This window comes from Bos mutus, chromosome 18, assembly GCF_027580195.1.
Source record: "Bos mutus isolate GX-2022 chromosome 18, NWIPB_WYAK_1.1, whole genome shotgun sequence".
Lineage (NCBI taxonomy): Eukaryota > Metazoa > Chordata > Mammalia > Artiodactyla > Bovidae > Bos > Bos mutus.
This window is the reverse complement of record NC_091634.1, coordinates 23,907,012-23,922,985: the sequence shown is the minus strand read 5'-3', so window position 1 is coordinate 23,922,985 and position 15,974 is coordinate 23,907,012. Positions and strand designations below refer to the sequence as shown.

At 37.2% G+C, this 15,974-nt stretch overlaps 1 long non-coding RNA gene across 3 annotated transcripts in view; it reads left to right on the top strand.

Moving 5' to 3' along the window:
• The window catches only part of LOC138991677 (uncharacterized), a 235,836-nt gene that overhangs the window by 186,556 nt on the left and 33,306 nt on the right, over nucleotides 1–15,974 (top strand). For all 3 annotated transcript variants that reach the window (XR_011467548.1, XR_011467547.1, XR_011467546.1), the window contains 4 exons: nucleotides 8,246–8,313; nucleotides 9,402–9,533; nucleotides 9,965–10,102; nucleotides 11,479–11,775. This is a non-coding gene — a long non-coding RNA (uncharacterized lncRNA). The remainder of the gene's footprint in view (nucleotides 1–8,245; nucleotides 8,314–9,401; nucleotides 9,534–9,964; nucleotides 10,103–11,478; nucleotides 11,776–15,974) is intronic.

Sequence of the window (15,974 nt, the reverse complement as noted above, 5' to 3'; positions counted from 1 at the left end):
TAGATAGAAACAAAGCAACCCTGGGCAGCGGGTGGAGGGGAGGAAACAATGTGGAAATGGAGGAAAGAGCAATGCACAAGGTACATATGTTAATAAGTTTGAATGAATCTTAACTGTACATTACGAAAAAGGAAGTATCTTGTTAGGTTTAAAATATATGAACAATAAAATACATGTGTTAACAGTAACATGAAGGGTGGTAAACAAAATGAGACTAACCTAAGGTTCTAGTATATCTGGGAAGTGGTAAAAGCACTAATTTGTAATACTAGATTATAGTTAAGTCAGAGATGTAAGTTATCAAATTTAGGGTAACACGCAACAGTAAAAACATGTATTATTAACAAGGTAATAGAGAAGAAGGTGGAACAACAAAAATGCTTGATTAATCTCAAGGAATTCAAAAAAAGGAGTGAAACAACATAAACCAGATAATATAGGAAATAATAAGGTAATATGTGTAAATTTTAAATGTATAATTAACTACTTTAAATATAAATTGACTCAATTCTCCAGTTAAAATTCAAAATTCTAGGAGTAGATAAAAGATAAAATCTAACTAAAAAACAGATAAAGTTAAAATAAAAAGATAAAAAATACTCCACCTATACCAGAACAATGGCCAGATCTGGACAAATATGACCAGAACAACTATATTAAGATTAGACAAAATAGATTTTAAGGCAAGAGATAAAGATGTATATGGCATGATTATTAAAGGATCAATTCAACACAATATAATTTCTTAATTTGTGTCCACTTGATAACATAGACATAAAATACATAAAGCAAAAATTTACAAAACAAAAAAAAAAAAGTACACAAATTCACATCACAGTGTAGGACTGTAACACACTTTTAACACACCTCTTGTAACCAATAAAACAATTATACAAGCAGTCCAAACAAATCAGTAAGAATATAGATTAACTAAACAATGTAATTATTCGACATGACTTAGTTATATGTCGGAGAAGGAAATGGCAACCCACTCCAGTGTTCTTGCCTGGAGAATCCCAGGGATGGCAGAGCCTGATGGGCTGCCATCTATGGGGTCGCACAGAGTTGGACACGACTAAAGCAACTTAGCAGCAGCAGTAGCAGTAGTTATATATAACACGATGCACCTCACAGTGGCACACTCTTTTCAAGTAAATATTTACCAAAGTTGACTATAATGCAACTCTCAAAAGTAAATTTAAATCATCTGGAGTTGACTATGACCACAGAGATCTGGAAAGCACTAACAAGAAGCTAAAAATCAATAAAAGTAAGAACTAAAAGTTTTGTGAATCCCTAAAGGTGTGGAACTTAAGCCATATACTTCTAAAAGGCTATGGACCAAAGAGGAATTATTTTGAATCAAATAATAATGAATATATGACAAATGAAAACCTAAGAGTTATAACTAAAGCAATGCTTAGAGGAAAATTTACAGCCTTTGAATAAATGTTTAAAAAGAAAAAAGGCTAAAAATCAGTGATATAACTATCTTATCAAGAAATTAGAAGAAGAATAGAAAAGGAAACCTGAAGAAAATAGAAGAAAAAAACAATAAGGGCAGAAATGAATTAGATGGAAATCAATTGTATAATAGAGGAAAACAAGAGCAGCAGTGCACATACCACTTCAAATAAATAATAATTTGAATTAATAAATAAATAGACTGTGTGTTGGGCCATAAAGCAAATCTTGAGCTGAAATTACATAGAATATATTCCGTGAATACAGTGGTATTTAATTAGAATTTCACAGTAGTAAGATACCTAGAAAAGTAACTGAATGTTTGGAAATTAAACAACACACTTATAAATAATACAGTCCCTGGTGACTCAGCTAGTGAAGAATCTGCCTGCAATGCAGGAGACCTGTGTTCGAACCCTAGGTTGGGAAGATCCACTGGAGAAGGGAACAGCTACCCATTCCAGTATTCTGGCCTGGAGAATTCTATGGACTATACAGTCCATGGGGTTGCAAAGAGATGGACACAACTGAGTGACTTTCACTTTCAAGAAGAAATCACAAATCACAAAATAATGATAATAAATACACATCTTATGAAAGGTTAGTTTAGTTTACAGTGTAGCTCAGATGATAAAGAATGTGCCTGCAGTGTTGAAGACCTGGGTTTGATCCCTGGGTCAGGAAGATCCCTGGAGAAGGAAATGGCAGTTCACTCCAGTATTCTTGCCTGGAGAATCCCATGGACGGAGGAGCCTGGCAGGCTACAGTCCATGGGATCGCAAAGAGTTGGACATGACTGAGTGACTAACACTTTCACTTTCACTATGAAAGTACATGGGATACAACTAAAGCAGTCCTTAGAGGGAGATTTATGGATTTACACATCTGTATTGGGGCTTCCCTGGTAGCTCAGCTGGTAAAGAATCCACCTGCAGGAGACCCTGGTTCCATTGCTGGGTCGTCAGGAAGATCCCTTGGAGAAGGGCATGGCAACCCACTCCAGTTTTGTTGCCTGGAGAATCCCATAGACAGAGGATCCTGGTGGGCTACAGTCCATGGGGTCACAAAGAGTCGGACACGACTGAGCAACTAAACACAGTTCACATCTATATTAGAAAAGAAGAAAAGTGTAAAGTGAATTTTCTAAGATTCAACCTTGTGAATCTAGAAAAAGAGAAGCAAATCAAACCCAAAATAAGTTAAAGAAAGGTCCTTGCTGGTTATCCATAAGGACCTACTGTCTAGCACATGGAACTCTGCTAAATGTTACGTGGCAGCCTGGATGGGAGGAGAGTTTGAGGGAGAATGGATACATGTATATGCATGGCTGAGTCCCTTTGCTGTTCACCTGAAACTATCACAGCACTGTTAATTGACTATACCCCAATACAAAATTCAATGTCTAGAAAACTAAAGTGAACATTGCAATTAAAAAATAAGTAAAAGAAAGGAAATTGTAAAATTTAGAGTAGAAATCAAAAGATCTAGAGATAGAAGTTGATCCATTGAAAAGATTAATAAAATTGATTTTTGAAAAAACAAGAAAAAAGAAAATACAGCTTACTAATATCACAAATGAAAGAGAGGACATTACTAAAGTTTTGACAGACAAAAAATAGATAACGAAATATTGGACAACTTTGTTCTGATCAATTTGATAACTAAGATGAAATAGACAAATTCCTTGAAAAATGCAGCTTACCAAAATTGATACAAAAAAATTGAAAATTAAATAGTCCTAGAACATTGTCTTAAATATTGAATTTATAATTGAAAAATTGTCCACAATTTTTAGGCCTATAGCGTCACTATCCAATGTTTAAGTACAAAACAATGACAAGTTTACACGAACCTTTTCAGAGTATAAAGGGAGGGCACACTCTTCAACTCATTTCATAAAGATACCAAGACCCTTATAACAATACCAAAGTCATTTCAAGAAAAGAAAATTATAGCCCAATTTCTGTCATGAACATGGGTTCAAAACCTTTAGCAAGATATTAGCAGGTAAAATATTGCAATATATTGAAAAATAAATACATCATGAGCAAGTGGGTTTTTCAAGGACTGCAAGGTTGGTTTAACATATGAAAATCATTGTGATTCATCATGACAACAACTTTGAACTGTTACCGATTTCAATAGGTGCAAAAAAGGCATTTGACAAAATTTAACAACCATTTAAAAAAAGTTCTTAGCAACTGGGAATAGAATAATACCTCTTCCACTTGATAAAGGGCATTTTTGTTAATGATAAAAGGCAGAATTATTTCTCTCCTAAATTCAGAAACAAGGCAATGATGTCTCCTAAGATTGGAAGCAAGGCAAGAATATTCACTTTCACCACTTGTACTCTGTTCAACATCGTACTACATGTTCTTACCAAGTTAAAGACAAAAATTAGTGGACGTGATTACTGGAAATGAAAACTTAAGCTATCTACTTAGAGATGAATTCATTGCATTTGCAGGAAATTATAAGGAATCCCTTTTAAAAAACCACCATTCATGTAAAAAGTGGGAAAGAAAATATGTTATTAATATCTGGGCATAATATGTTAATATCTGGAAGGATAAATGAGAAACCAGTAACTGATTACCAATTTGAGGGTGAGGTTAGAAACTCATGGCTAGAAGAGGAGCAGGGGGGAGACTTTTTGCTTTCTAAGTTATTTAAATTATTGATGCTTAAAATAGTTAATATATCATATTATGTATTCAAAACTATCTCTTTTTTAAAAGACTGGAAGTTGGAATTGCCTGTCAATGTAGTAAATAATGAGCACCTCTCAGCTCCCACAGCTCTCCTCTCAGTTCCCATAGCCCTCCACAGCAAACAGGATAGGACTCTCTTGTTAGACTTAGATACTATGTGCCATGATCATCATCTCAGAATTACACATACATTTTTAAAGGAACATTTTCATAGATATATTATTAACTGCATTAATATGAGCTGTAGTTTGACTTTTGATTATTGATAAATAACAATCTGTCTGCCATGAAAAGTAAAAAAAAGTGTTAGTTGCTCAGTCATGTCTCACTCTTTGGGACCCCATGTTCTGTCCATGGAGTTCTCCAGACAAGAATACTGGAGTGGGTTGCCATTTCCTCCTCCAGGGGATCTTCCCAACTCGGGGATCGAACCCAGGTCTCCTGCATTGCAGGCAGATTCTTTACCATCTGAGCTACCACAGAAGCCCCATTTAATGCTTTCTCACTAAATCTTTTACCTGCATTGCTATTTAGTAGTAGGAGTAAAGAGTAAATATTATTTCCTTTACCTTATTTCTCTCTAATACCAGTCAATACACTGAAATAACAATAATATAGCAAAGATAAAATTTAACATTGTTAGTGTTGTTATATGCAAATACTGTGCTAAATTCTTAACATGATTTGTTTCAATATTTAATACCCATAATACTGTCAACAGAGACAGAAAAAATAAGAAGTTTAACAGCCTGATTCAGATTAAATAGCCATTGTCCACATTAATTGTACTCTGTAGTTTGGTACACTGTAACAGTTGAGAGTGTGTGTATGTGTGTGTATGTGTGTGTGTGTTATAAAGGACACTCATAAGTGGAAGTTTGGGAAATGAGTGGGCAAAAAGCAACAGAATTTAGAACACGCTTACTTACTCACTTTCACTTTCACTTTACCTGCTCATAATGATAAATAGATGTTTCAGGTCAACATCATGCCACCAAATAGAAATCTGTGCTGATATACAAACCAAAGCAAAACTGTCTTTCTTTCGGTAATTTAAACAGAGATATAAGATTATTTTAATATGAATTATTAAAGTAATTTGAACTACATCCACCTAAGGGAAGTAATGAAATCTCCTTTTTTTTCTGAATTCTGCTTCTTGCTTAGTTTTCCTTTATGAATTCATCGAGGCCATTAGTAATATTCCAAATATTTTATCAGTTCTGAATCCACCCAATAGGTTCATTCACTATTTGCTCCTCTCTGTTCATCATAAACATGCACTAATCCACACTGATCATTTTAACATCCTGAAAATGTTAGAAAACACAGTAATCTTCACCCTGAGAATCCAGCACCAACAGTATCAGGCCTGCCCCAGATGATTCCACCTGCTCTTTAGCAACATATACTGTGATAGCACCAAGCATTCCCTCTGTCACAAATACCTGGACCAGGAGGCACTTTACTGAATCCCCAAATTGGGAGTAGCTGTGATTTTGGCTTCCGAGCCGTAGACAGCTGCGGGGGGGGCAGGCACCAAGTTGCCGCTTGTTTCCTCAGCCACAGACCTAGAAGGGCCTGTCTCGGTGCTCATCTTGATAAACCCTAACAGCTCCCTGTAACAGGAGCCCCATCTGAGACTAATGAAGAACCAAAGGCGGTTTCTGAAAACCTGTACTACAAAGTATTATGCTGTGGCTCTGAATGTACTCCTCTTCATATATTCTTTCTTCTCCCCTCCCTTCCAAATCCATGCCCTTGTTTAGTTCCAGTTTCCATTAAAATGCTATTTGGGCAGCAGATTTCACAGACTGGCTCCATCTCGATGCTGCCATGCAAAGAAAACACATCAGTCTGACTCTTCATTTAATATAAGGGGAAAAATGGAAATAGCAAAATGTAGTCGCTCTGAGCTATTTCCTAATGAACCAGTTTGTCCCATGAGCTGCAGTGAGGAGGTTCTTCTCCACAGTGAGAACTCTTTATGCATATTAATAGTATGCATGTTTTCCATGTGACTCCTTCTGACTTGCTCTCACCCCATCCTTTGAATTCATTTAAATAAAAATAATTTATGTGGACATTCCTTCAGTCAGGATTTTTCTCTCCCCCTTTCTTAAAGACATCCATAATATTTCGTTGATGCTCTGCATCCCAACCAAGTAGTTATGCTTTTGCATATCATTAGGGCTTTATAAAGAACAACAGCGACATCTGCATGTGCTGCAGCGCCAAGGAGACAGGAAAAATACCAAAAACAAACTCTGAATCGGCCTGGAGGTTGTCTGGCTCCCTGCCTCCCCAGCAGCCCCTGCCACCACCATGGATAGGAGTAATTGTACAGTGTAATCACATCATGCCTCATCTGAATATTCATAGCAGAGACAAAGCTTGGAAGGATAAGGGAGGAGCGGGGATAATTTAAATATAAAACAGCATCTCATTTCCAAATCAACTTGTGCCAGTTAGACTGTGTACCAGAATTCAGTATTAAGCAACACTGTTTTACAGATTGGAAATTGGAAGTGAAGAAGATAGAGAAGAGAAGACACTCAATAAAGAAGGGATGGATGACATTATATTCTCATCCTGACTGAGAAAAACAAAACAAGGCGACAATAACAACAGCGACAGAATAAAAATACTTAAAGTGATATCTGAAGAGTCACCAACAGTGGCTAACCAGCTGCTGTTTTATCAGGAATGAAATAGCCTATTGAGGGAGCTTTAAAAGCTCCCAATTAATATGTTGTGCATGTATTAGATCTACAAAGAACTCACTGTATTCCTTCTCTCCCCACAAATCCTTCCAATACACACTATTCCCTAACCACCACCTTTCTTTCCTGTCGGTTGCAGGGGAAAAAGATCAAAGCAACAGAATAATTGACTAATCGCTTCAAAAGTGACAACATCCCTCTTCAAAAAGAAAGAACAAAAACAAACACATACAAAAAGGTGACTGTTCATTAATGAAGGGATAAATTACCGATGGCTTCTTCATTCTCTTTAGTTCATTACCCCCCAAAAGAAACAAATATAATCCACACGTTAATACTGGAGAGTCTTCATTTTCTTTGTTTTAATATGATGCTCTTTATTTTTTTTTTAAGTGTTGGTATTTGTAGAAGCCTGTGCCACTGCATCCCCCAAAGAGCTACTAGTTTCAACCCACTGGAGTTTATATTCCTTTAATTGTCTAGTACAGGAACATTTCTGCTGTTTTTAAAAATATACCACTCTGCAGGAATTAGAAGAATCCAAGGTTGTATCCAACTTCAAAGGTTTCCAAGTCATAATGATTTTAGCAAAAGTAGAAGACAGATCATGGAACAAGTCCCCGTTTGAAGATAAGCATCATAGGGACCTTTTTTTCTTCCCTCTCTCCCCAACTTTGTACTTCTCCTGGCTCTGAACGCCCCTTGCTAACACGGTTTAATGATATGCAAATGAAATATGCATAAAACCATTCTACTGTATGATGATTAAACACTGGAGACATTAACAGCGGAGGCTTCACTCTTTGTAATAATCCTTCCCAGACCATCCACTTTGATTGCGGAGTTATGGAAACCCATAGCAGTTGGCAGAGAGTGAAAGAGAGAGAAGGAAGGAAAGACGCAGAGACACATCACCCATCTCGGTGCTTCTCCCTCTCCAGGAGAAGTTCCCCCCCTTTGTACTGCATTCCTATTGCTGTCTTTTGTAATCCATCCATGCAGTCGCACCAGAGCGATTAACGGAAAAGAAAAAAACCTCTTTTCTCTTAATGTTTCAAAGCTCATTAGCCAAACGATTATTCCTCATTAACAGCGAAAGCCCATTCATTAAAAGGAAGAATATGCCCAAAAGATGCCAGCGCGGTTAATCCTGAGTCCTGTACTGGGCTGTAAATCCCATACTACTTGTATATTCCATGCGAAAGGGACACGCGCCAATCCACATTTAAAAAAAAAAAAAAAAAAAACAGTTTGTGTGTTTTGTAAAATCCACAAGAGCAGCAATTAATATTCCCATTGAATGACTTTATTTATTTATTTTTTGTCTCTCCCTTTTGTTTCCAGTGGCTGCCCCTGGCTCAGCGCCCGGTGCCAACAGAACACCTTTCAGGATCCACAGCAACGCAGACAACGTAAGTACCAGTCGTTTCCTGAAACTCTTTTTCAGATTAAAAAAAAAAAAAAAAACAACCTAAAACATAGAAACAAGCCTCTTTCAACCCTTCTTCTCCCCTGTGTTATGCCACCAGGGTTTCCTAAGTAGCACCTTCCAAAGCACTCTGCCTTCAAGTTTGTGCATGTCTGTGTGGCATCCCTCCTCCTCCTCCACTCCCATAGTGGATCCTGTAAAAGGGCTTCAGATCGGCCCCATTCATCTCCCTGGTGATAGCAGTGAACGTAGATAAATCTCTGCCTGCTTGCTGCTGGAGTATGATTTTTATTTTGTCTCCTGTGTATACCTGGGTCAAAAAAAGTGGGATGTATGCACACACGTACATGCACATAACACACGTTTCCTTCTCTTTCTCCATCGTCCTCTCCTTTTACTCACATGCACACATCCCACATGTGTATATGCATAAACATATACACCTATCTATATACATACCCATACCTCCAACCCCAAAACAGACACATGTCTAAACATTTAAACTGCCTGAAAATAAGTGTATTTATATACACATACAACCTTACACATGTGTCTATATGCAGTCGATAAGTGCCCATCTTTTAATTTATACCCATCTATATCTCCATTTGAATATTCCCTCTCCTCCCAGCGGAAGCTGCCGTGCAATCGCAATCCAGGCTCGTAGAAGCGGTGTTCTTTCCTTATGATTTCTGCCTGTAGATCTTTCTGCTCCCTTCTCTGCCTTCTTCCGAGCTGTAGAATTGGCACCTCTCCCTGAGGTTTCCGAATGGCAAGTGGCACCGGCTGTGGCATGCATTCATGCCGCTTCCTATGGCATTTCTCTTCCGATGTCTGCTTTTTCTCTTTGTTTGTTGTTGACTAGGTTGAATGGTGTTTTTTTAAAGTTAATTATAAACGAAGTTGAATAGCAAGGCAACAGCGTGCCCCCCCCCAAAAAAGCGCCCTTCTTCTGTAATAGATGCCCAGCTCACCCCTGGCATGGGCAAATGGGCACACAAATTTTGTGGCTGTTTTTTGTTTGTTGCTGCATTTGTTGTTTGTTTTCCTTGTTTCTTTTGATTTTTCAAGGAGTCCAGGATCCCGGCCTCTGCTTGGAACGGAACAGTGTCATGGCGGAGACGACGGCCTTTGTCTTGCTGGGTGTGAAAGCATCCGCTGTGCCGACTCCAATGCGGCAGAATCAAGTTTAAAGGAAAACAAGTGATTAAAGTCAGCTTTGTGCCTCTTTGGTGTGGAAGATCCCCAAACCCCAAGTAGCCAAGTCCCTGGGTCCGAGGAAGGGCTCGTGGTTGGAGCAGCCCAGGCTGTAATCCTGGCACTTGCGCCTTCGGTTGCTGCTCGCTGTTCGCTCCTGGGGGTCTGGATAATCTCCCTTGGCTTTACCGCACTGTCTGGCCCGCATACAGGGCCCCCGTAACATATACCCGCTGCTGCTATCGCACGAAACTGTGGCGTTGCCCCTGAATGGATGGCACGGTGCCAACTCTTCTGCCATCCGCCCTTGCAGCTTTTTTTCTTTTCTCCCTCCCTCCCCTTCTTCTTCTCCTCCTCCTCCCGTCGACTTGACGTTAATTAACACACGGGTTAATTGATTTTAAAAGCCGAAGAATTACAGTTAACTTTTCCCACAGGGTACAGACGCCAGCCGCTTGGCACACTCTGCCTTTCGCACTGGTGCAGAGGGGGGGCAGGGAAAGCCCGCAGCAAAACTAGCAACTGCTGAGGAGCGTTGCCTGCTTATTGGAGTAGAGCCGATAGAAGTCGACGTGGTTGGTACTGCCTCATCCTTACAGTATATATAGCCATTCTGTATTTTGTTAAATAATCAAGGCACAACTCTATCTTCTCCATTTGTTTTTCAAAAACAGGGAAACCCTTCAGAAGTTCTTTTTAGGGGGGAAACCCTCCCCCAGACCATTTATTTCATCCATAGTATGCTTTTTTCCATTAATAAGCAAATACCTGGTCCTTTTTTTTTTTAAGTCGTAAAGAGGAAGGCTAGCCTCCCCTAAATATCACAGGCAAAGGAAAAGCTTTTTTTAAGGAGAAAGTTCCATAAACTTTCTCTCTCTGTATCAGTGTTTTGTTTTGTTACTGTTCCTCTTGACTCAAATGAGTTATTTATGGTGAAGAATTTTACTAAGAAAGTAGGTACCTTGTAATCAAAAATGAGATTCATGTGAATGCTCTTTTATTTTTTGTTTGTATGTGTAGATTTTTGTTTTCCCTTCACCCCAATCCCCTGTACAAAATAAAAGCAATTGATACTATAGTTGGGAAGGAGATAGGCAAGGCTGGGAACTTAATGCTTTCACCTTTTCATGCTTTCATTTTATTTCATTTTGTTTTTTAAAAGCATGGAGCAAGTGAAGCGACAAGAGGAATCCATTATGCAAATCATGTCACTTTGCATAATGTTTCATGACTGGAATATGCAGATGAGTTGTATAATTTATGAGTGCCAGTGTCTGTCTAAAAGTGTTTCACACAATTTACAAAGTGAGCCAAGAGACATGGGGAAGGCAGCTCTTCCAACTCCATTGCCAGGAAAGCTCTATATATTTTCCTACAAGTGTTCCCTAGTAATATTGAATGCTATTTAAAAGAAATCAAAGTTCCAAATGTTTATGAAAATGAAGATTTTTCCTTTCACTCCTTTCAACCAAATTCTTTGCCTAAAAGTTTACAAGAAATTACTGGATTCTAAATCATTAATTTTTAGACTCGATTTGGAAAAGAAAAGTTACTTAAGCCAAATTTGCCATTTGTATATGGATTTTCCTTTCCATGGCAAGCAATGTCTTAGAGAAACAGATACCTTATCTGGATCTATGAAGACAGAGAAATGAAATTTCTCATTTTGGTTGATTTTGTGTGCCCTGCTGTGAACAACATTTTATAAATTATAGCCTCTTGGACGTTTTAGATATGTAATATGGAAGACTGAGACATTCATTATTCTTCTGAAGGCATAATTCTGCTTTCAGAGAAGTCTTCAAGATAGAAATCACATTCAGTTTTAGTTAGTTCAGTTGGTCAATCCATGTCTCATTTTGGAAACTTTTCTGAGATAATTCTCTACCTTTCGAGAAGTCATAACATCTTTGATAATCTGACTAATCTGGCCTTATATCTTTCAGTTCAGTCATAACAAGGTCTGTGAAAGAGAAGTACTGGGTGCCATGAAAGTGTATACCAGGAGGACCTAAACTTTGAAGAGCATATCAGGAAAGGCTTCCTGAGGAAAGTGAATTCAAGATCAGTTCTGAAAGCTGAAGAGAAATTAGACAAAAGAGGAAGAAAGTATTCTCCATGCAGAGAATATATTCGGTAACTCCTGAGATAAGAAAAGATCATGGTTGCTTGGAAGAACTATAATAAAACCAGTGTGGCTACAGTACAGATGATGGGTCATTGGATCATACTGGGAACAGATCAGGAGGTAAGCATGTGAAGGGGTAACTTATTCATTATTTGCATCTATTTTCTGGTACTTGGTCTCTTATGTCATTATTAATTATATGTATATCATTAAGTTCATATTGAGAACTGCTTATCATTATAAAATTTTTAATAAAATAATTTTTGATTTTTCAAAATCAACTTATATGTTGAACCATCAGATTTCTGAATCCAACTTTGTGTGACATACTTCTTCTTTCTGAAGAAGAAATTTTAGTGAAGTTTTATTTTCAAAAACTTAATAGCCATTTAAGAAAATAAAAATAAGAACATTCCACCTAAGAAAAGCAAAATAAATTTTTTTCAAATATACTTGGAATGTAAACAAAGATAGACCATTTTTTGGTTCATTTTAAAAAATTAAAATTATTGAAGTCAGGCAAAATATATTTTCTGACTAAACTAAACTAAAAATCAATAACAGAAAGATATCTGGAAAAACCCAAATTTTTGCCAATTAAACACATGGATCACAGAGGCAGTCACAGGGAAATTAGGGAAATTTTCTATTGAATGACAATAAAAACACATTACAAAATTTGTAAGATGCAACTAAAGAAGTACAGAGGAATAAGCTTTAATGCTTTACTTTAGAAACCAAAAAGTTTTGAACCAATAATCTAAGTGTCTTAAGGAAATAAATTAGGCCCAAAACAAGAAGAAAGAAGGAAATAATAAAGATAAGAACATAAACTGGTGAAATTGAGAACAGTAAGGAAAAATCAGTGGCTCAGAGGGTAAAGAATCCACTTACAATGCAGGAGACTCAGGTTCAATCCCTGGATTGGGAAGATTCCCTGGAGAAGGAAATGGCAACCCACTCCAGTATTCTTGCCTGGAGAATCCCCTGAACACAGGAGCCTGCATTCAAACACATGTTCAGAGAGTCGGACACAACTGTGTGACTAAGCAGTAGCAGCAGGGAAAAATCAACATACCCAAAAGCTGGTTCTTCACGAAGAATACAAAAATTTTTTAACATCTAGCCAGACTGAATAAGAAAAAAAATGAGAAGACACAGACTATCAAGACCAAGAATAGAAGAGGTGACATCACTATAGATCTGACAGATAGTAAATGGATAATATGGGATAAGTAAATTAAAACTTTGTAAATAAATTTGATAAGCTAATTGAAATGGGAAAATTCCTTGAAAGACAAACTATTAGAATTCAAGAAGAAATAACTTGAAATAGTTTTTGGTCTATTAAAGAAATTAAATTTGTAGTTAAAAATACCTTCCTATTAAAAAAACACAGCCCAGATGGTTTCACTGGCAAGTTCTTCCAACATTTAAAGAAGAAATATCAGTCCTAAACAACCTCTTTTAGGAAATAGAAAAGGAAGGAACCTTTTCCAATTCATCTTATAAAGTCAGCATTACTCTGATGCCAAAACCAGGCAACTATAAGAGCAGAGAACTACAGACCAACACATCACATAAACATAAGCACAAAAATCTTTACCAAAATGTTAACAAGTTGAGTTGAATAATATGCAAAAACAATCCATGACCAGGTCAGGTTTATTCCATAGATGAAAGGTTGGTTCAACATTCTAAAATCAATTTGATTTACCATATCATCACTTTTTAAAATCATCAACTTAATGAATGTAGAAAAATGAGCCACAGTAATCAAAACAATGTGATGATGAGGTAGGGATACACTCAAAGATTAGTGGAGCAGGAGAGAAAGCCCAGAAATAGACACAACTTTTTGATAAAGGGTCAAAGATAACCCACTGGAGACAGAATAGTCTTTTCAATATTTGATGCTGCTGCTAAGTCACTTCAGTTGTGTCCGACTGTGTGCAACCCCATAGACGGCAGCCCACCAGGCTCCCCTGTCCCTGGAATACTCCAGGCAAGAACACTGGAATGGGTTGCCATTTCCTCCTCCAATGCATGAAAGTGAAAAGTGAAAGGGAAGTCACTCAGTTGTGTCCAACTCGTAGTGACCCCATCAACTGCAGCCTACCAGGCTCCTCCATCCATGGGATTTTCCAGGCAAGAGTACTGGAGTGGGGTGCCATTGCCTTCTCCAATATTTGATGCTAGAACCAAATAAATAAATAGATGCCTTTACCCATACTTAATGTAAATGTTAATTTTAAATGAATAGTAAAACAAAATAAAAACCTAATACTATAAAAGTTCTTAAAGTTTAAGATAATTCATTATGACCTTGGACTAGGCAAAAGATTTTATAGATAGAGGGGACAGAAACCTGGACCATAAATGAAAAAGATAAGTTGGACTTTAGAAAAATTGAAAACTTTTGATATTGTAATGACAATGTTAAATAGTGAAAAAATAAGGTATAGACTGAGAAAAAAATTTGCAACCTAATGAGATAAATTAAATCAATCAAAAAGTGACATAAAAAATAGAATTAGTAGATGAAGACATTAAAACAGCCACCACAACTGAATTCCATATATTCAAGAACTTAGAAGAAATCGGGAACATATTAGGTGTGGATATGACAGACAAAATAAAAAATACTCTAATTGAATCTGTAGAGACTAAAACTACCTTATCTGAGATGAAGAATACTATGTCAGGGACTGACAGATTAGATATTTCAGAAGAAAAGATTAGTCAACTCCAAGACATAAATAGACACTATCCAAAATGACACACAGAAAGAAAAGTAACACAAAAATAATGGACAGAGAAACAACGAGTTTTGGACAACTTCATGTGGCCTAATATATGTGCAATTGGAGCCCTTATAGGACAGATAGAAGGGGGACAAAAAATATATAAGGCAACAGCTCCAGCTATCTCAGTAAATTGCACATATTGGTATATATTTAATGTGTTCTTTTGGGAAGGTGACATTCATATCCTCTTAGTCTACCATCTTTATCCAAACACTGAGTACATCATAGTTTAAATGACCATTTCTCAGTTAACTTTGTTCACTGTAACCAATAATTAATAATTTTATCTTCAGGTTTGATTCACATCAATCATCCATCCTTTGGTGTTACTTTAAATTATTTTTTTACTTTCGATTTACTATTTCTGTTTTTAATATGCTTTCTATTGTCTCTGTTGCCTTTCAAAGCTGTTTTCAGTGTACCTTATTTCTCTTCCTATTTATTATCCTTCCCAAGTAGTTCTAGTTCTTGTTGTTACCTCCTCTTTGAAATCTTATATTAAGTTTGAAATTCATTTACAAATCTTTAGGTTCTTGAGATTAACAGAGTAGAACCCTCTTAACTAATACAATTGGGGGCCTGTAGTTGGTCAATTAAAGGGCTTCCCAGGTGGCTCACTGGTGAAAAATCCACCTGCCAAGCAGGAGATGCAGGCAAGATCCCTGAGTTGGGAAGATCCCCTGAGGAAGGAAATGGCAACCCACTCCAGTATTCTTGCCTGGGAAATCCCATGGACAGAGGAGTGTGGTGGGCTACAGTCCATGGGATTGCAAGAGTTGGACACGACTCAGTGACTAAACAACAGCAACAAATTTGTCAGTTAACCAAAAAAGTTGATTTATAGCTGGGACTAATAAAAATGTTAATACTTAAGCATTTTACTTTCTTTGAAACATAAACTGTTTTTCTTTCTTTGAAACATAAAACTGTTTTTATTCACCAGTACCCATATAGACTTCCTAGACTGCTCAGTGGTAAAGAATCTGTCTGCCAATGCAAGAGATGCTTGTTCCATCCCTGGGTCAGGAAGATCCCCTGGAGTAGGAAATGGCAACCACCTCCAGTATTCTTGCCTGGAAAATTCTGTGGACAGAGGAGCCTGGCGGGCTACAGTCCATGGGGTTACAAAGAATCAGATATGAGTGAGCACACATCCAGCACCCTCAGATATAAAGCTGGCAAGGTCTTTTTTTTGAGTGTAGGTTATTGAATGGTGTTCTCAACACATTCACCAAAATCACACACTAAATGCACAAGGCATGATTTCACATTTTGATTTCTTTGGAGATAGTAAGATATTTGAAACAATTTTAATACAGAATGCTTATAGATATTTACAAGTTTTCTTCCAGTCTTTCCCAGTGTCTCATTCACACCAAATCCAAGTTAAATTTCCTCTTTATTGAGTCCTTTTAGAGCATTCAGCTTAAATTTGTTGCTGTTCTTGTTTGTACAGTCTACAGTTTTCTTTTTGCACTCATATTGTATCAGCTTATATACAAGTGACTAGAT